We start from the raw sequence: 21,820 nt of genomic DNA, 5'->3' as shown, positions 1-21,820 counted from the left end.
GCCATGGCCCCAGAAAGATGGGCAAGTGTCACAGTTCCCACACTGCCAGAAAGATCTGGAGCCATCAATGAGATCAAAAGTGTCATGATAAACAATACAAGTCCATTTGGATAGAGCCCTGAAGGCCAACCCTTTTGGAGGCGCTTCCCATGCAAAGGGAATTGTGCTGGAAAAAGCAGGGGTTAAAGCCAAACAGCCAGATTCTGCCATTGGGAAGTGTGTCAGGGTCCAGCTGATCAAGAACAGCAAAAAATATCACAGCCTTTGTACCAATGATGGTTGTTTGAATTTTACTGAGGAAAATGAAGAAGTTCTGGTTGCTGGACTTGGTTGCAAAGTTCACGCTGTTGGTGATATTCCTGGTGCCCACTTTAAGGTTGTCAAAGTAGCCAATGTCTTTCTTTTGGCTTTACACAAATGCACGAAGGAAAGACCAAGATCTTAAGTCTTGATGGTGAAAACAAAGTAGTAATAAATTTTCACATGCTTAAAAAGCATGCGGCCCAGCCGGGTGTGGCTCAGGGGTTGAGCATTGACCTAGGATCCAGGGGATCCTGGTTCAATTCCCAGTCAGGGCATATGCAGGGTTTTGGGCTCGATCCCCAGTCAGGGGCGTGCAGGGGTGGCTGATCAATGACTCTCTCATCATTGATGTTTCTATCTCTCCCTCTTCCTTCCTCTCTCTTAAATCAATAAAGATATATTGGAAGAAAAAAAAAAAGCATGCGGTGTGTAAATGATGGATTGTCTGATATGGTTTGGTTATATGGAACTGGAGTGAGGGAGGGCAACATGATTGCAGCTGGGGATATACCCAAAAGCTCAGTAGGGACTGACCAATGAAGGAAGGGCCTTGAATGACAATGTGCATTTGAACTTTATCCAGCAGGTAATGGAAGTATTTCCAAATTTGGACCACAAGATTCATAAATTTTTTCATATACTAACACTTTAGGATTCTATTATTGTTTCCCTTAAGTGTAGCCAAGTTTCACCTGCATCAGCATCATCTGATTCACTTATCAAATCTTGCAGATTCCCAAGTCCCAGCCCAGACCTACTAAATAAGTCTCCCCAGAGAGGAGGGGTAACGAAGGGGGGACAAGCAAAACCGGGGAATCTGAAGTTTAACAAGCTTGCAGGTGAACCTTATGCACATTAAACTCTGGGTTAGAGCAGTGCTTTTCAATCTGCTAATGAGACCACTGGTGGACTAGGAAATCATTTATCAATGAGATAGAGTAAGACCTCACATTGTGTCCCTTGCTATAAAGATAAGTATTATTGCATTAAACCTCTGTTTAAGTATTATAAAGTGTGTGTGTTTGTGCGAGTACATTCAGTGGGCCAAGCCGCAAAATATGTTTCCTGTGTTGAGGTTAAAGAAGCATTACCTTTGAGGAAGCGCTTTATATTGTTTTTAATCAGACTTTATCTGTAATTAAAATGTTGTGAGGGAAAGGAATTCAGTATAATCTCCCCTTGACTAACCCTGCCCATAGCATGCTGGGACACAGCTATGTTTGTACATAAATCAATTAATTTTGGCACCTCTTGACTCCAAATGAAGTGATGAAAAAGCATCTCTATGAACCTGGTATGGGTGGAAACATGCTGTTAATTGTCACCTATTCAAGAACTGTTTCCTTTTTTTCCTCAAGAGATTACAAAGCCTATGTTCCAGCTCTCATTATACCTCAGCAACCCTACACTTACGGAGATGAAGTATCACAAAATCTGGGCACAACTAACTCCAAAGACTGAGTGGGTCCCTTTGCTGTGTAGGATTTTGTTGTATTGAATATTGCTCCCACAGTGATCTTAGGTTGTAGCCTGAAACAAACATCTTTTGCTATTTGGATACTTTTTTCCTTGCACTTGTACTTACTTCAATGGGTCTATATCTGTGGCATAGTCTCCCAAAAAGAAAACAATACGCAAGGATAAATACAAATCCATACATTCAAGCATCAATACCACACACACACACACACACACACACACCTTAAATAATATTTCACGAATTTCAATCATTCACAAAATGCATTTATGTTTTCAATTTCCACATACCTCTGGTACTATTATCTATCTTTTTTATTTCAATCTAATCATATTTTAATATTTTAAAAGTTTTCATAAAGAATACTTTATATATCTCTTCTATAAATGGAAAACTAGTATCACTTGCCAAAAGAAAAGGTAACTGTAAAAATAAATGTTAGGGAAGTAGAACCAAATTATCACACTCAAGTTAAATTCTGTTACCTGCCAAGGCTCTGAATCCAAATGAAGTCTGTTCTCTTTGTTTAAAAAAAGAGAGACTTGAGTGTTTCTCATTAAAGACCTACTAGGATCAAATTAAGTCTTTTTCCATGATGTTTTCAAAAGGCATGAAAGATTGGAAAAGGAAATAACATTCTCGATGGTGAGTTCATTTTGTCTTAAGGCTGCACAGGTACCTCTTAGAATCACCTCCTGTTTCATTAGTATCTGAAACTTTGGGAAATGACTATATAGATCTGTGGTTCTCAAACTATAGTGTGCATCAGAATCCCCTGGAAGTCCTGTTAGAACAGATGGTTAGGCCTCATTCCCAGAGTTTCTGATTCAGCAGGTGAGGCCCAAGAATTTGCATTTCTAGTGAGTTTCCAGGTGGTGCTGATGCTGTTGGTGCAGACTCAACTTTGGAAACTACTATGTAGATCAACGCCACACATCTTTCACAGTCTGATTAGGGGAGTCGTCCTTCTCTGCCCTCCAGGAAGCCTTCTCCGCCCTCTCTATCCGCATTACACTTCTCCTAGTCACTTCTTGCCCGTCTCACTGATTTCCACTCTTTTCACCCAAACCAAACATGTCCTTATTCTCCCTTCACGAGTCTCATCCTTTGAAATACTTTTTGTCTATCAAACTAAACACACGTACCAAGTAATCGTTCACTTTCTCATGTTTTATTAATCAAAGAGAAGGGTAACTGCCAATCAGAGCTTCCAGTCAGCATGGGGTAACTGGTGTCTCTAGACTGAGTTGATATAATTCTAGCCCAGAGCAAAGAAACCTGATGTTTTCGTTTAATTAGCCCGTGCATCTGATCTTTGGTAAATATGAGCTCTTTTGGTTAGTCTTTTTGAAGTACTGAAAATAGCTCACAGGCACCCCTCCTGTCTCCCCCCATTACTGCTATCTAAGGCCCTTGGGGGGCTGGGAAGCTCAGGTTGGGACCACCAGTATCTATCACCCATTTGGCAATTCATCACTGATAGGCTTCTGTCATTTCTTCTATTATTGTTCTTTAAGCACACAAGGAGCTGCATCTGAACCTTCCTTGTTCATTGTACAGTACCATGCTCAGGGTTTTAGAATTAGCAACTGCTTCCGCCTCTCCCAAAAAATTTATTTCATTTATATGTGACTATTCCACAATGGTCTCCAGGGGAAAGCAACACAAAAAGAACATTTGCAGTAAAATAGACCAGGATTGTAAATAGGTGAGTTAAACTCCAAAGTTACCCTTTGGAAGAGGAAAATAAGTCAACAAAACAATTGATTTCCAGGGTTGGTAAAAAGACTTGAAAATAAGTACTTAGTTCACTATGATATGATTCCACTGGACTGCTCTGCCTGGTGCCTCGTGGGAGGCTGGTAAGAGGAAAATGTTTGAAATGTGTCAGACTGAATCAAAAGCAAACTGAGGATTTGGGGTGATGGTAAGGCCTTAATGAATCAGAAATATCGTTGCCTTCCTCAAGAGTATGTGGCTCTTCCTTTTTCCAAAACTCTACTTAAAACTCCTGTCCTCCTGGAAGCCATCCCTGCTGTTGATTACCACCACCCCAACCTCACCTGATTCTGGTCACATTTTATTCTGAATTCCTTCAGCAATATGGACTCATTCATGTGGCATTGGAACTGCTATTGAAGCTTTCTCAAGGGTGAGTGAGTGTGAGTGTGTGTGTGTGTGAGTATATGTGTGAGAGTGTGTGTGTGTATGTGTGTGTGTGCACCCATTTGGGAAAGTGCCTTTCTTCCAAGAAATAGCTCCCCATCCACTGGTGACAAAGACCTAAAACTTAACTATTATGATTTCTTTATTTGATCACATGCTTGTGCCAGTCATCTTCTATCAAAATGCCAATAACAGTAAGTTGTTATCCATCATTAATCTGTTGGTGCCTTTCCTGCCCTTTGCTGATGAACGGGATGCTCAAATGTTATTGCCAGTACTGCCTTGAATAGTCCCACCACGGCAATGCCAAGAAAATCTTTTGACCGTGCATGACTCAAAATGGATGCAAAGAGCAAGATTTTAGGTTGTTGTTTCACTCATTCCAAAGACTTATTAGACTTAGCTAATTATACAGCTTATGAGAGTAAAAGATCTCATGGGTGCCATGTGATGGTTTACCCCCTAATCACTCATGCCTGATTGAATAACACTGTTAAAGTCCAAGGAGCTCTTCCTCTAATGAAGTTCCTGCTCTGGTCCGTTGCTACAGCAACTTAGGGCTGTAGATGACAGCAAATATATTAAATATTGCAGCAAATACATTTTCTCCATGCTTTAGTGACCTCAGAACCAAAACTGTGTTTGCTAGCACACAAGTTTAGAAGGAGTGTTGTGCTTGCTACTTTTTTTTACATAGAAACCAATTATATTTATATTCTCTAGCACAGTGCCATCCATGTAGCAGGCATTGAAAAAATATTTGAGGAGAGTTCGTTATATGTGGTGGATTGACCACACATATTTATTGCCTATTTTTCCTGAGACCCTACTAAAATGACAATAAAAGAATAAAAAAGGAATATGTTCACATAGACAAAGAACAGGAAATGATACCACAGTAGGCAAGAGATTTCCATTTTCTTTAGTTTTTTTTTCTTATGGTAAAATATACATAACATAAAATTTACCATTTTAACCATTATTAAGGGTACAGTTCAGTGGCACTAATTTACATTGTTGGACAACCATCACCTCCACTCATCTCCAGAACTTTTTTATTTCTCCAGCTGAAACTCTGTCCCCATTAAACAGTAACTCCCCATTCCCCCTCCCCTCAGCCCGTGGTAACCACTATTCCACTTTCTGTCTATGTATTTGACTACTCTAGGACCTCATATAAGTGGAATCATATAATATTTGTCCTATTGTGTCTGGCTTATTTCACTTAACATAACTTCATGTTGTAGCATGTGTTAGAATTTCATTCCTTCTTTTTCCCCCTACTAAATCAGATTGTATTTTATTTTCAGCTTTATTGGGATACAATCAACAGAATTTCATTCCTTTTTGAGACTGAATAATATTCCACTGTACAGATATATCACACTTTGTTTATCCATTCATCCATCAATGGACATTTTGGTTGTTTCCACCTTTTAGCTACTGTGAAAAATGCAGCCATGAACATTGGTGTTTGCATATTTATTAAAGTCCCTGCTTTCAAAACTTTTGCGTATATACCCAGCAGTGAAGTCGCTGCATCAAGCAGTAATTCTGTTTAACCATCGACTACTTTCCATAGCAGCTGTACCATTTTTTACATTCCCACCAACAATGTGCAAAAGGGTTCCAATTTCTCCATGTCTGCCCCAACACATTTGGGGGGGAGGGTGATAACAGCAATCCTAATGAGTGTGAAGTGTTATCTCACTGTGGTTTTTATTTATATTTCACTAATGATTAGTGATGCGGAGCAGCTTTTCATGTGCTTATTGGCATTTGTTCTATTCTTTTTTAAAAGATGGAAAGCAGACGGCGGAATGGTAATCAGCAGAGCAAGGGGCAGGGGTTTACAGATAAGAAGCAAACTGATTTGCCCCCACAAAAGCTCTGAAAGATTCAGACTGTGATGGAAAAATGAACCAGGTTGAGGATCAGGGCTGAAAACATCCTTTGCCCCAAAAGCCAAGCAGTCACTCCTCACCCAAACAGGAGAAGGGATGCTTACCCCCTGGGGAATCTGAACTGATGAGGCCCTAGCTTCCAGCACAACTAGCACAGTAGCCAGCACGAGTGAGAGAAGGTCTAGAAATGGGAAGACCCCCAGTCCTCTTCCTTGATTCTATTCCCAAATGCAGGCAATGCGTCTTACTCCTAGGCAGAACATGAGAGGATTCTTCTCATAAGAAACTAAACCTCCCCAGGGAAAGCAAAAATTCCCATCAGAAACCCAGTAGTTAAGGCCTCCACTTGATAATCTCTGTCTACGCACACAGGCCTTCCAACAAGTTTTGTGCATTACTCCAAAATATAAAGTGACAACTAAGGATCACCAGACATTTGAGGAAAGCCTCCATCATGAAAGAAAGAGACCAAGACAAACAAAAAGAAAGAGAAACAGATGGTGTTAAGAACAGAAGAAAGCTTCAAATAAAAACTACAATTAATACCCCCCAGAAAGTTGAGAAGATAGCGCATCCATCAATTTTTAAAAAACCAAACAGGATATTATGAAAAATAAAAAGAGCCCTTGGAAATTAAAAATGATAGTCAATATTATAAAGTTAATAAGTTGGAAGTAATAAAAAAGCAAAATGATGGAAAATAACAGGGGTAAGATAAAAGACTTAGGGAATAGATTGAATTCAATGTCCAAATAAGAAGACAGAGAAGGAGAAAATTATCGAGAAATAATTTATGAAAACTTTCCTGGAACTGAAGGACATGAGTCTCCAGTTGAAAGCACAATAAATGAAAAATACCAATGTGAAGTGTCAGATTATGAATGATACAGAAAAGAACCAGAAGTGTCCAGATAGATAAGTTACAAACAAAATAATAGGATTTAAAATGGTATCGGACTTCTCAAAAATGACCCTGGAAGCTGAGAAGACAATGGAACAATGCCTTCAAGGGAAAATAATTCGCCATCTGAATTCTATACAGTATAGTCAAACTGCAAATTCAGAGTAAGGGTAGAAACAGAGGTTCCAACATAAAAAGGGAAGCAAAGAGAACTCCCAGAATAACAACTAGGAAAGGCCTAAGGAAAAACCTGTCTGTACCGGAGCAAGAGGGCTTCAAGAAGGAACAATCACATAGAGTATACAATTTAGTGTGAAAACTACTGACAGGTCATGAGAGTTCTAACGGGAAAGAAAGAAAAGAACAGGTACAGGGAAAGTAATGCAAGTAAAATAAACTAACAAAAAAGCATTATCAACTCCAGGAAAAACAAAAAGTTATACTAAGAAGGGCCCGGCCAGGCGTGGCTTAGCAGTTGAGCTTCAACCTAGGATCCAGGCAGTCGGGGTTTGATTCCCGGTCAGGGCACATGCCCGGGTTGCGGGCTCAATCCCCAGTTGAGGGCATGCAGGCAGCAGCCGACCAGTAACTCTCTCATCATTGATGTTTCTATCTCTCTCTCTCTCCTTCTCCTTTCCTCTCCCTGAAATCAATACAGAAATTTTTTTTAAAAAAAAGTTATACTAAGAAGGAAATATAATCATAGTACACTTTTTGGCTTGGAAATAGATAATAATTATATAAATATAATAATCAATATTGATTTAACAAAAAATAATTCTTTGATTATAGGAGCTTGCAAGAAAGGGTAGGTGGTAAGTAACAGACAGACATTTTTATCTCAAATAACAGCAAGATAGTGAGTTCCAAAACTGATAAATCAGAAACAGCAGTATCAGTATATTATTCTGACACGCAACAATAAATACCTTGATGGCTGCACCTGAGAACTTTTTGAAAAATGATGGACTAAGGAGTCTCCTTTGACTTAGGATTATTTTTGTGGAAATGGCATAGATTCATTCTTCCCCAGGTTCCCAGAGGCAATATGGAAGCATAATAGTCAAGAGTACAGGTTCTGGATTCAGACTTCCTGAGTGCTCAGCTTGACTCTGATACTTCTTATTAGCAGGGTGAATTTGAACAGGCTAATTCATCAGTCTGCCTCAGTTTCCCTATATGTAAAATAGAAAACATAACAGTACCTCCCTAGTAAGATTATTGTGAGAATTAAATAATGCATGAAAAGTACTTAGCATTCTGCCTGGCATACGGTAAACATTCATAATCATTAGTGATCATTAATATCATTCCCAGGTACAGTCCTGTCAGTGTATACCATGCCTGCCACCTTTCAATGTCCTTTCAGAAAGATCATTCTGATAGAGTTACAGGTGAAGGACACAGAACAAGCAAGTGGAATTCAATCCCTGCTCCTCAAGTTATAAATAGCTTTTTAGCTATTTATGCAAAGCGATGCGGACTTGCTATCTTCCTCCACCTTGCTATTCTTCTGCTTGGGACAAGAACTAAAGACAATTTTTGGTAATATTTTAAGGAGTTATTAATACAGTTATTAATACACGAGCCTGAGGTCGGACTCAGGTCAAATTATGGCTTCCCACCTATTAACTACATGAGCATAAGCTAATTATTTGATTCTATGGGCTGAATTGTGTCCCCTCAAAATTGCAGTTTAATCCTCAGTACCTCAGAATAAGACTATTTGGAGATAGGGTCTTTAAAGAGGTAATTAAGGTAAAATGAGTCATATGGTCCTTAATCCAACAAGATGTCCCTATAAGAAGAGATTAGGACACGAACACACACAAAGAAAAGACCATGTGAAAACAGAGGAAAAGATGACCATCTGCATACCAAAAAGAGAGGCCTCAGAAGAAACCAACCCTGCCAACACCTTATCCCAGACTTCTAGCCTCCGGAATTATGAGGAAATAACTATCTGTTGCTGAAGCCAACCAGTCTGTGATACTTTGTTATGGTAGCCACAGGAAACTAATACACTTGATCTCAGTTTTCTGAAACATAAAATAGGAATATACATACCTCATGAGATCATTGTGAAGATTAAATTGTGTAGAAAAGTACTTATTACAGTACTTGGCACATAGTATATGCTCAATAAATGTAGGCTAGTATGATGATTTTGTTATTATTACATAATTGCTCTGGTCTTTCCACAGCAACAGAATAAAAGGGAGAAGCTGAGTGACTATTTAACCAAAATTCTCGGAGCAATAACAATGACTTCGTAATTCATCTTCAAGTCTTCATTCTTGCCCTCTTCAATCCACCTCCACAATGCTACCAGAACATTATTTCTAGAATAAAAATCTGGCTGTGATTCTAGTATCCAAAGATGATTTCAAACAATTCTACCCCTCCCTGTACAAACATACTGCTCCTCCCACTAGAGATGGACCCCATGTGAATCTGCACTGTGTCTATGACTGCTTTGACCAGTGCAATATAGAGGAAATTACATCCTGGGACTTCTGAGTACAGGCATTAAGAAGGTCTAGCAGCTTCTGAGTCGCCAAGAAAAACAGGCTACTCTGCTAGAGTGAGTAGTTATGGGAAAAGGCCAAGAGGGATGGAGAGAGAGGGAAGCAACATGAAGGAACACCAACGTGTAGACATCCAGCCCCAAGGTTCCACCCCAGCCACCACCTTACTGCATGAGAGACCTCAAGCCAGACCAATATAGGAACCACACAACTGAGCCCCAGCCAATCCATGGAATCATGAGATATAATAAAATGATGTTGGTATAACCAATAAGTTTGGGATGGTTTATTACGCAGCAAAAGATAACTGAGACACTGACTCTGACGCTGTTCTACTTAAAACCCTTGGCTCTCCAAAACCAAGTTTCCTTAACCTTCACAGTCTATGTGACTTAGCCAAGTTACCTAATTTATCTATGCATCATTTTTCCCATCTGTAAAGTAGCAGTAATAATAGTACCTTCCTCAAAGGACTGCCGTGAAGATTAAGAAATAATATACATAAGACCCTTGGAACAGTGTCTGACATAAAGTAAGTGTTTAATATGTGTTAACCATTATCATCATCATCATTCTCGCCCTGTCTCTGTCTGTCTCTGTCTCTCTCTCTCCTCCCCAAACATGTGCACTCCGGGGTACAGTCATACTAACATACATTTTCCCACCAACATGTCACACTTCACAATTCTTTACCTTTGTACATTCCATTCCTTCTGCCTGGAATGTCCTTCACCCACCCTGTCTGCCTGAAAATTGGCCCTGTCCTTCTGTGAAGCATTCTTGGATCTCCCTACTCAATGCAATGTCTGCCTCTGTGCTCCTAAGAGCATCTAGCTCTTGTCTCTATGGAGGGGCTTCCCATACTTTGCCTCCTGTGTGGCCTTGTCTGTCTCCCTAGCTAGACTCTGAATCCTTTAAGGTCAGAGCCCATGCTTGATTCACATGTCAACAGAGCACGGCTCATAGCAAGCTCTTAGTACCTGTTCCTGGAAGAGAAGGAGCTGCGTTTAGAGCACTGCTTCTCAACAGGCATGGGGAACATGCAGGGAGGCAACTTTGTCCTCCAGGGGACACTTGGCAATGCCTGGACACGTTTTTGGTTGTCACACAACTCGGGATATGCTACTGGCATCTAGTGAGTAGAGGCCAAAAACACTGCTAAATGTCGGACAATGACAATGCACAGGACAGCTTCCACAACAAGAAATTATCTGGTTCCAAATGCCAATAATGCTGAGGCCGAGAAACTCTGTTTTACAGGCTCATTGCATATGCTCTCAGGAGAGGACCAACTGGCTGTATGCACATATGCTCAGTGGTTTATATGCACATCCCCACGCTACCCAGCTCAGCCCTCTTCCTAGCACTTCCGGATGCTGAGACTACCACGAAGGGTACTGAGGACAAGTAAAGGCTTAAATCTGGTCGCCTTCTTTCCCGCTCCATGTGATGCTGATCAAGATTCTTCCCCCCTCAGGGTCCTATTTTCCACATCCTACAGTCCCTTCCAGCCCTGACTGACATTCTATAATTTTGCAATTGCAGACTGGTGCCTGCTGTTTCTTCCTTGGCTAAAAGATGTCAGTGCCGCACAGGCTCTCTCATGTGCCAAGAAAGGAAAAATCCCAGATAGGCTGGCCTGAATTACTGAGAGCTTGCGTGACATCCTGGACTGCCCAGAACTCAAGTGAACTCACGTGTCCCGGAAGCAAGCACCTCGCCTGCCAGGTAGGAGGTCTGCAAGCTGCAAAAGAAACAAGATGGGGGAACGTAGCCCTTGAAGGCTGCGTGGCTAACTGAGCTCTAATCTGAAGAGGCCTCTTTGTTTGTCCATCAAAAGCATGTTGCGTCTCTTTCCTGTGAAATCTGTTCCTTTACTCCCCAGGATAAGAGTGGAAGAAAACCTCATCCTACAGAAGGATGGCTTCCATGAGAGAGAGGTCCTGCAGAGATGCAGGGAGCATAGCTGATGCCAGGTGCTTGTGTCAGTTGTTTTTAATTGACTTCAAAAAGAGGTCAGTGTAGTAGTAAAAGTCTCAGCAGACAAGCCTGAGTGTGAGTCGCAGTTCTGTCATGTACTGCATGATTCCACAGAAATGACTTAGACCGTATGACCCTCAACCCTGATATGTGAACAGTGACAATACCTACATCATAGGGCTGTTCTATGGATTAACTGAGGTAATCAAATCATAGTTTAGCATATTGCACAGCAAACTGCAAATAAACAACAGTGATTATCATGAGAGGAAGTTATGGGGTGAGTAAGAGAGGAATATGATGAATCATACTGAAACTCTCACATAAACTCCTATACCCTGGAGGTAGGATGCTGGTGAGTTAAAATACTGAGAGCTAACATTTTTACAGCTCTTCCTACATGCTTACAACTGTTCCAAGTACTTTACGTATATTAACTCAATCCTTTGCAAGGTTTGAGGTTTTTATTATTCCCATTCTATAGGTGAGAAAATGAGACAGAGAGGTTCACTAATTGCCCAAAGCACACCACTGGTAAGGGAAGAATGAGGGTTTGGACAAAGGCGCTTTGGCTCCAGGATCCCCACCCTTAGCAGTATACACACTGCCCCTGAAAAACTCTGGAGAAGGGTAAGACATGGAAGGAAGGGGGCCTCCCCAGCCTGCCTCAAACCCCTGCCCTGCTCCCAAACACCTTCTCCACCTCCATATAGCAGACATTACAACCACCCAGCAGGGAAGCACCTAGCTCTGCAAAGAAGGATCCAAAAGTGGCTGTGGCGAGTGGGCAAAGGGTGCCACATGGAGGTAAGAAGCAAATGAAATTCAGAAGTGGGCAAACTGGGACTCTACCCCAGCACCACCTCGTGACCATGGGTAAATATGGGCCCAGAGACATACTTTCTCGGAGCTTTATTTCTCTCCCTCTAAAACAACAATTTAGGCACGCCCCAAATCCCTGCTATCTCTAGAATGCTAGGTTCTCCATGTGAGAAAAGGCTAGCTAGCTGCTGGGGCTTTGGTCAGATCCCACACCGGGAGAAGAGTGCCACCTAGCGAGCCACTCCAAGAATGTCCCAGAGCATTGGGCAGGGACTCAGACCTAGTTCCTACTGCTCTGCTCATATATAACTATGTCGTCTCTGGCAAGATGCTTTACTCTCTGAATCTCAGAATTCTGATCGGTAAAATGACACCAAAAAACTAGAAATAATAATATTATAATAGCAAACACCTTTCCCCCCACATTATTTTACCACTTTATTTTGAAATAAATAAATAATGGGTTATAAACCATTTGTTCTGGACACTGATAAATTGTGTAACATTGCCTCTATTTTTTTCCTATATATATTTTTTCCTTCACTTTTTTTTTGTCTAGGGGCATTTTTTTTTAATTGTGGTAAGAACATGTAACATAAGATCTATTCTCTTAATAAATTTTTAAATGTATATAGTACTGTTAACTATACTGCACTATGCTATAGAGCAGATCTCTATAACTCATTCATTTTGCACAACTGATACTTTATACCTGTTGATTTAGCTAACACTGAGTATTTATTACATGATAGGCTCTGTTCTAACATTACGAATATTAACTTATTTAATCCTCCAAATAACCACATGAGACAGGTACAGAAAGACCACACAGCTCACTACATTAATCCACAAGACATTGCACCAATTAGAAAAATACAATAATGACATTTGTAAGGTGATTTACATTCAATACACATGAGCCCATGAAATCCACACAGCTACTCATGTATCAATGTTGTTACCCTCGTTTTACAGTAGGGAGACGGAAGACCATTCAGTCAACACATATTTGCCTGTGTGTGCCCAGCCCTGAGGGTGCATGGGAGCTGGGCACTCGGGTCCGCATCCTCTTGGAGTCCTCTATCTGGCAGGAAAGGAAGACACAAGTGAATGCCCACGGGATGAGTGTGAGCTATGGAAAAACCTAGGAGCCACAGGAGCTTCACTCAGTCTGGGAGCGGAGAAATGCCTCAAATTATTTCTAAGCCCTGGGCACATGCTCCCAAGCTTTGTGTGTCTGCCTCATCCTAGGACGCAGCACACTAATTACAGACCTGTTAGTTCACCCCCAGCATTGGCATTAGCATCTGAGCTCCTTAAGAGTGGTGCCTGTGTCCTAATCACCTTCATAAACCCAGCCCCCAGCAGAGGGGCTGGCACATGGTGGCTGCTCATAAATACTGTTTGTCCAAAGAAAGCCCTCTTCTGTGGCCCAGTGCCCTCCCTTCTCTGTTTCCACAGACTTTCTTCTCCTCAACAATCCACAGAGATCAGGGCAGTGGCTCTTTAGGCCAGGCCCCAGCTATAATTCTCCAACCCAGAGAAGTTACACTAATGTTAACTATTCCAAATACAACAGAATGAAAATGTTGTGGGGGAAGGAAGGAAAACTAACAGTTTTCACTTACTTTGTGCTGAACACTCTATCATCTTAAATCTCACAACCATGTTCTGCTGCCCTTGGCTCTTTCCTCCAAGCTTCAGTGAGTGGCTAGTGCTACTGTCACTGAGAGACAGTGCTCGAGGCCTGCCTTTCAGGCTTCTCCTCCTCCATACTCAGACCTTCCTAGAATCATAAGATTCTGGAAGCTCCAGATTTAAGACCTGGTTTTCTAACTTCAAAGCCCATGTACTTCATCAGGCTGTGTTCCTCTCTGCCCTGGCTTCTTGCCTGCCTCCTCATTCCTGCACTGGGCACCCAAATATTGCCTGCTGTCATAACAGGACTATTTTTTCACTCTTCAGCCACTCACTCACTCATTCATTCATTCATTCATTCAGCAAATATTTTCCAGGTACTACACAGGATATCTGGGTAACAGGCCAATAAAAAAAGTCTCACTCTTTGAGAAGCTCAAAACCTGGGTCAGGGAGGCGGTCACATCACAAAGGATTAGACAAGTGATACAGTGGTAGGGCACTGTTAGAATTAAGTCTCAGGGGTAAGGAGGGCCAAAAAGTGGGGCAAAAGCCCACAGAGTTCCAGCTAGCTTTTGTCATTACCCACCTCACCCCCCTCCCTCAGCCAGAGCACCAAACTTCTGGAGGGAATTTAACCTCTGAACACACAGACCAGCTAGGGAACAAGGGGGCTGGAAATGCTGATTATATGAAATCACTTTAAGGAGGTAATGGTAGCAAGCCTGGTAACCATGGTTACACACAATTCAACTCAACAATGTGGAGGACATGGCCAGCCTCGGAACCTACCACACAGCTAGTACCACACAACTTTTTAGTCAACTAAGTGTACGCTACATTTAAGGAAGAGATTGAAAGAAGACTTTAAAAGTCTATTGTATATTACTTGACAGCCATTTAGAAATTTCTATTACAGGCCCTAAACAAAATGTATGTCAGTGATCAAAACAGCAAGACAAAAAAAAGGGTCTACACAGATGATATCTTCAGCAAAATGTCCCTAACAGAGAAAACAGGAAAGATTTGAAATCAGAGAATCAAAAAATTACTTAATCCTCATTACAAAAATTGGAAACAACCTAAATACCCATCAATGTGGGATTGAACATGCATGTTCACAATTTGAGATTTTTAAAAATCAGTTTATAGTGCTATCCTTTTCATTGTATCTCGCATGTACTCTTTGAGGGATGACTAAAGGCTGTTCACTAATGTTAACAGTGGTGTCCTCTGGGTGGTGGAATTTAAAGATACTGTTACACTATTCTTTACACTTGTCTGTGTGTTTGGGTATTTTAATTTTTGTGTGACTTTGAGAGTACGTTTATTAAAGCTGGAAACAGTGAAGGGCTTAGGATAGAAGAAGCAGCAGTAGACAGACTAGACCAGGCTGCTTCGGCTCTTTAGAAATGTTATAGGGGGGAAAAATGGGCCTAGACAGGACCGCTTTGGCTCACCAGAAAGTCAGAGAAAGGGGGCCATGAAGACAGGTTCAGGGGGTTAGCCGGGGACGAGATGCCGCTGCCCATTGCTTCCCTGGTTGCAACTCTTGTGGGGACCCTTAGAGTTTAGGTACGCACCTGAGAGGGGAGAAAAGTGTGAGTGCGCTCCCAAGAGGGAGAGGATACTCCTTGGGTATTTTAAAACAAGCATATATCATTTATAAACTCAAGAAAAAGGGTGGATAAAGTTATTTTTACCTTGAAAAACAAAATAACCAAAAAAGCACTGAAATGACCCAAAAGAAGGAAGACTGTCTAAACTATTTTTTCTAAACATTTAACAAAGAAGCAATTATCACTGGGAGCCAATTGTTAGAGACTCAACAAATAGATTTCAGAGTCCTCTCTAGAATGTTTTTAATGACTGTAACATCATTTGCTTGGCACATAATAGGTGCTCAGCAAATATTTGTTGCATGAATCAATAAACGATTGTGTTCGCAGAATACCAATTCCTGTGGTCTCATCTCAACTCCTTTCAAATACAGGTGAATGGCACTGGTTCACCTGATACATTCACTAGATGGCATTTCCTTTTATTTACAGGGTCAGCGGTAACTCCACAATTTACACCTAGATGAAGCTTAAAGGCAGCAGTCTAGTTGGGGATTCAGCTTTGGGGCTTGTTCTGAAGCTGTGCTTGCAAAGGACCTTAAATAAGACTGAGATGATGCTGATTATTCATATCAAAGGAAGCAGAGGCTAATGGAAATGATGGAGAACTATCATTTTCTCAAGTGACCCTTTTGCTCTCTACCAAACGACAAAGCTTGTCAACTAGATCATAGGAATGTGAAAAACTTCTAATAGACTCTCTAAGCCTACAACTTAAAGACTTAGAAAGAGAACAAGAAAATCCCAGAGTAAGTAGAAGGAAGGAAATAATAAAGATCAGAGCAGAAATAAATGACATTGAGACTGAAAAAACAATACAAAAGATCGGTGAAACTAAGAGCTAGTTCTTTGAAAACATAAACAAGATTGATGAACCTTTAGCCAGGCTCATCAAGAAACAGAGAGAGAGGACCCAAATAGATCACAGGAATGTGGTGAACATTCTTGACCTGGCCTCTCTCCACTCCAGCCCAACTCCACAATCCATAATCACATACAACTTTGCTCCACTCTTTCAACAGGTTTAGAAACCAGGATCCCTGAGCCTCTATAGGTGGCCCCCAAGGAGCCTCACATCCTGATATTCAAATCCTTGTATATGGTCCTACGCTGACTCTGGGCTTGGCCATATGGCTTGCTTTGGCCAATGGAAATTAGCAAGTGTGATGCAAATGGAGGCTAGATAAGCACTTGCACCCTGGAGCTCATCATCCTGAAATGCTCCCTTTTGGGACCCAGTTGCTGCACAGGAAGGTTAGACGAGACAAGTGAATAATGAGAAATCACACAGAGAGAGAGGCCCAGCCATCCAAGTGTCCTGCCTGAGCAGCCACACGAGAGGTACTGTAGGTGAGACCAGCAGAAGAATTGCTTTGTCAAACCACAGAATCATGAGAAATAATAAACTGTTGTTGTTTTGGTTTTTTAAAAACCTAAGCAATTTCTAAAATTATTCAATAAACATTTGATTTAATAGTCCAAGCACTTTCTTTAAAGTGGTTCTTTATGCAGAGGTAAATAACTGAAATAGCCTCTGATCCCTATTTCTCTGTCAGCTCCACTACCTTTTTTCCCCGTTTGCTTCATGTACTGCAGATAACCTTGAGAATAAATGTCCCTTTTTTCAATATAATTTGCTTTTGGGATTAAAAAAGAAATGTAATGCTATTAATATACACCTTTAAAAGAACAGAAAAAGCAGGATGAAATTAGGGAAAGGAAAACAGAAATGAATGTCTATTATCAAAAACCCATTACAACAGACTCCAAACACTGTCTGAATTCCTCTCTGGTAATGCAATTTAGAGGGAGGAAAAAGGCTCTGTTTTGTTGGGGTTTTTTAATGTAGTGATTTGTCCCATGTGATTTTTTTACGCAGGATTTTTAAGCTGATCCAATACTTCTGTCCATCTGAAGGAATGCATCAAATATATTTGCTGAGAAGTCAACAGTCCAAGCAATTTCAAAAATTATTCAATAAACATTTGATTTAATAATTGTTCTGTCCCTTAACTACTCCCTGCTAAGCATCTTAAAGGCAGAGAGGAGGTTGGAGGAAGGTTTTGGTTTTTTAAAAGCCTGGGAAACTGGGACTTCCCTACATTTCGAAGCACAAAGGCCTATTATTCAAGGAAAGGGCCAGGGAAGCAGAGTGATTCAATTTAGTAGGCCACCGTGTACTTCTTCCTTTCTCCTGCCAAATCAAGGCTCACCCCAGTCCCAAGTGGCCAGCAATCGGGGCAGTCCTCTGTGAAAAAGTGAAAGCAGTCGAGGAAAAAGAAAAAGCAGCCAGCCAGAAGAGCCTGGGGAGCACTCATTATATTTGAACAGAGCCAGTGAAAGGAGCCTTTGCTGAGCCCCTGGGTGGGGCCACTCCATTATACTCCCATTGTAAATTCCATCTGTGTGCTATCATTTCCTGACCCAGAAACAAGGAAATGTTTCTGCCATAAATTTCCCTAGGACCTTGCCTGGCCACAGAATCATTCCCTCTGAAGTTCACCAGCTCCTTCAGATTTAGTAAAGGTTTAGACTGTGTTTGCCTATGACTCCCTCTCTCCATTTACTTAAAGGATCTCCTCCCCATCTCCCCTGTATTTTCCTTCCCAGGAACTGGATCCTCAATGAAGTGAAATAAAACTGGGATGGTTGTGAGGAAAACTCTGGGGGAAATGAGAAGCTCTCCTGCCCTCATATGAGAAACTTAAAATATCTGGCTGGCCCAAAGCTGATGACTGTGTTGGAATAAGCCTGAGAAACTGAGGATGTAAGTAAGATGAGGTAACAGAAATGATGTAGAGATGTGCCTCTCAAACTCTAGCATGCATTAGAATGGCCTGGAAGAGTTCCTAATTCAGTAATTCTGGGGGAGGCCCTGAGAATGTGCATTTCTCACAAATGCCCAATGGTGCTGATGCCCCTGGTCCAGGGACCATCTTTTGAGAACCCCTGCTGTAGCAAGTGGCTGTCCCAGGCTTCAGACACCAAGCAGGACATTAGATATAGTCAAAGGCTCAATAATTTCTGGATTCAGACTCCATAAACATATTTTGGTACTTACATACAGACACAGGCTGAGTGCTTTTTATGGTAGTGGTTATGGCTGTGAGTCTACCACACACTTACATACAAAATAATATTTTTATAACTCAACTTCATCTTCAGCACCCTATTCCACTAGAGTGGCAAAAAATATAACCTCAGCTAATTCAAAGTCTTCCTCCCACTTTCAGGGAATGCCACTAAGTCTGGGAGTTTACAGAGAATCATGGTGGGGGAGAGGTGTGGAGGGTAGATTCCTGTGCTTGCTGTCATCTATCCATGTAGTTATCCATTGAAATCATCACTACCTTGTCTGGCCCATATGCTTAAATCCTCACTGATCATCACTGACATGTCCCTCACCCCTAGACTGTATGATCCCTTCCAGCTGGCACCATTTCTGGGTCACACTTGGAAACATGGAATCTGCAGGCCATGTCCTTTCTGCTCCCAGTGCTGTATCCAGAAAGCAGGACACAAGGCCCCTCTCGCTCGGGGATGTAATGCATATCTGCTTTCATCACACCTCTCTGTCTCTCCTCCTCATCCTATCCCTCTCCTCTACCCAAAACAGTGGAATCTTTGCCAGTCGGAAGGGGCATGTCTCTCTTCAAACCCCTTGCTCTCACTCATTTTGGCCATGTTCAGGGCTCTCAATATCCCCCTAAGGGCTTTAGGCTTTTGAAAACCAAAGCCAGAAAGATTCCTATTTGTTTTTTCTGCTCTGACATTTCCTTCCCTAAGTTAATGAGCACAGAATGGACTACCTACTTGAATGGGGAAAACTACATAAAGGGAAGATGCTTAGAAGAAAGAAAAAATAAATTAATTTTAAATAAATACACACATATTAGCATTTTAGAATTACCTATTATTATCTTGCAATACCTACATTCTCCTATATAGTCTTCAATGCAATCCTGTGAAGCAGACATTATTCTACACATTTTAAAGATGAGAACACTGGGGCTCAAAGAGATTAGAATCCTTGCCTAAAGTCACATATGCGAGGTTTTGAATTCAGGACTTCTGGTTCTGACTCCCATACACTGTATCTCAGGTTGTCCTCCAAAAAAAGAAGGGAGAGAAGGTGGCCTGTCAATGGAGAAAGCATAGCCCATTACATGGATCAGTGGATGTGTGTTAGGAAATTACTTGGCCCAAAAGATACTATTAAACCAAGACATGTACAGTAACAAGGCAGAGTGCTAAAATAAACCAAGACAGGATGCAAGGGAAGTGAGGGGTCAGTAGGTTTATAAACACCAGAGACAAGGAGTCAAGAGGCCCAAACTCAAGGCCACAGGTCAAGGAATAATCATATCCTGCCTATGAAAAACAGGTTAGGAGTCCAGAAAGTTAAGACCAAAATCAAAATGTTCTGTGCCCCTCAAATCCTGAGCAGACTAGGAATCAGGAATGCAGGGAGTCATGGTAGTAAACTAAGGCATCAGCAGTCAGGAGCTAGACCTTAAGACTATGAAAAGGTGTATTTGCCTTTCAGTTGTTCTGGGAAACTCAGAGCTTACAAGCAGAGGAGTCAAAACATAGCTGAATGGAAAGCGAGGACGAGAATGGGAGAGCATGTCCTCAGGGTAAAAGGCAAGTCATTTGTTACCTCCACCTGGCATGCCCTCTTCTGATAACAAAATCCATCTCATTCTTTTGAGGAACAAATTACCCCAATATTAGTTCATGGGCTCAAGAGGGACTAACTGTCTATAAGCCAGGCCAGGATTCCATGTCACAGTGATTGGATTAGAGGTGAATTCGTGACCCAGCATAGGTCAATCAGCGTTGCTATGGTCTAAATGTTTGTGTGTCCCCCCAAATTCATATGTTAAAATCCTAACCTCCATAGATGGTATTAGCAGGTGGGACTTTTGGGAGGTACTTAGATCATGAGGGTGGAGACTTCATGAATGAGATGAGTATCCTTTTTAAAAAGACCACACAGAGATCACTTGCCCCTTCCACCATGTGAAGACACAGCAAGAAGGGGCCATTCATAAACCAAAAAGCAGGCCCTCACCAGCTACCACACCAAATCTGCGAGCACTCTGATCTTGGACTTCCAGCTACCAGAGCTGTAAGAAATAAATTTCTGTTGTTTATAAGCTGCCCTTTCTGTGGTATTTTGTTATAGTACCTCAAACAGACTGTGACAAGCGTCAACCTTGGCGCTTTCTGGAACTATAGAAAAAGACACAATTTGGTCTACTGGGCTTATGAAGCCAGTAGAATGTAAGTTTGGGAATGGTGCTGCCCATCTGGACTGCCTCCTGGGGACAGCTCACCTGAAACTAAAGCCAACAGAGCAGGAAGTAGGGCTAAAATACAGAAGCAGACCAGAAGAGAAAGAAACTGTATTCCAAGAACATTCTTCGAGGCCCTGGATCCTGTCATGACAAATTCATCCCCTTGAACTTCTTAGTTAAGTGAACCAATAAATCTCTTTTGGTTATCTCTTACTTTCTGAAAGAGTTCTTATTAATTCACTGTGCACAAAAATTGCACTGAATAATGAAAATACAGACAGAAGTGCTAAAGGCACAGCATTGTTTTGTGGGATTACACACAAGGAACAAGCCCTAAATGTACTTTCCTCAGCTTTTTCTGTCAGAGGTCTTATCTCTGGGTCTAGCCAAACCTCTCATTGACTAGGGGAAGTTGTCTTTAAGGCCCAAGGAAGGGCAGAGAGGTTAAGATCCCAAGGTAATCCTCTCCAACTCAGCACCTGTTTAGTGTGGGTTTGCTGTGTATAAGGCTCTGAATAATATTAGCTCCCAAAGGTACCGACAAAAACCTTAATTCCAACACATAGTTATTCATAGTGCTATATGAGGACCACGCAAAGAATATTGCACAAACACCAGCTATGTCCAATATATGCTTAAATCCGGTAGTATTAAAATATGTCTACAAATTATTTAATGCTCCTCCCTTTAAAAAGGTAGAGTAATTTACTGCTCCTTGAAAATGGCCAACACTTAGTGACTCATTTCTAAGAAACAGAATGTGGTAGAAGGGATGCTCTGTGATGGTATGCACTCTCTCAAGATTCTAGCCTTTGGAACCAAGGCATCACATTGTGAGGAAGCCCAGGTCACATAGTGAGGACACATGAGGATATTCAGACTATAGACCCAGTTAGGCCCTCAGCCAACAACCAGAATCAACCACTAGACACAAGCCTTCAGATGACTCAGTCCAGCCTCAGTCCAAGTCTTTCAACTGAATATGCCCTGAGACATGGGGGAGCAGGGACAGCCATTCTGCTGAGCCTTATATGAATTCTGGACCCATATAAATTATGAGTGATCATAAATAATTTTTACCATTTTAAGCCACTGTGTCTTGGGATAGTTTGTTACACAGCAATAGATAACTAATACAAAGTCTAAGAACAAAGTAACAAATGGCTATTAGCTCAAATGCTA

General features: G+C 41.4%; 1 long non-coding RNA gene and 1 pseudogene across 1 annotated transcript in view; one reads left to right on the top strand and one right to left on the bottom strand.

Annotated features, from left to right (window-relative positions):
- Window positions 1-21,820, bottom strand: part of LOC107534789 (uncharacterized) — a 70,381-nt gene that overhangs the window by 28,362 nt on the left and 20,199 nt on the right. The window lies entirely within an intron of this gene.
- Window positions 18-445, top strand: LOC107534788 (small ribosomal subunit protein uS12 pseudogene; annotated as a pseudogene).

The sequence above is a fragment of the Miniopterus natalensis genome, chromosome 15, assembly GCF_054644295.1.
Source record: "Miniopterus natalensis isolate mMinNat1 chromosome 15, mMinNat1.hap1, whole genome shotgun sequence".
NCBI classification, from domain to species: Eukaryota; Metazoa; Chordata; class Mammalia; order Chiroptera; family Miniopteridae; genus Miniopterus; species Miniopterus natalensis.
Note: the sequence above shows the minus strand (reverse complement) of the source record. Positions and strands in the feature narration are given on the sequence as shown.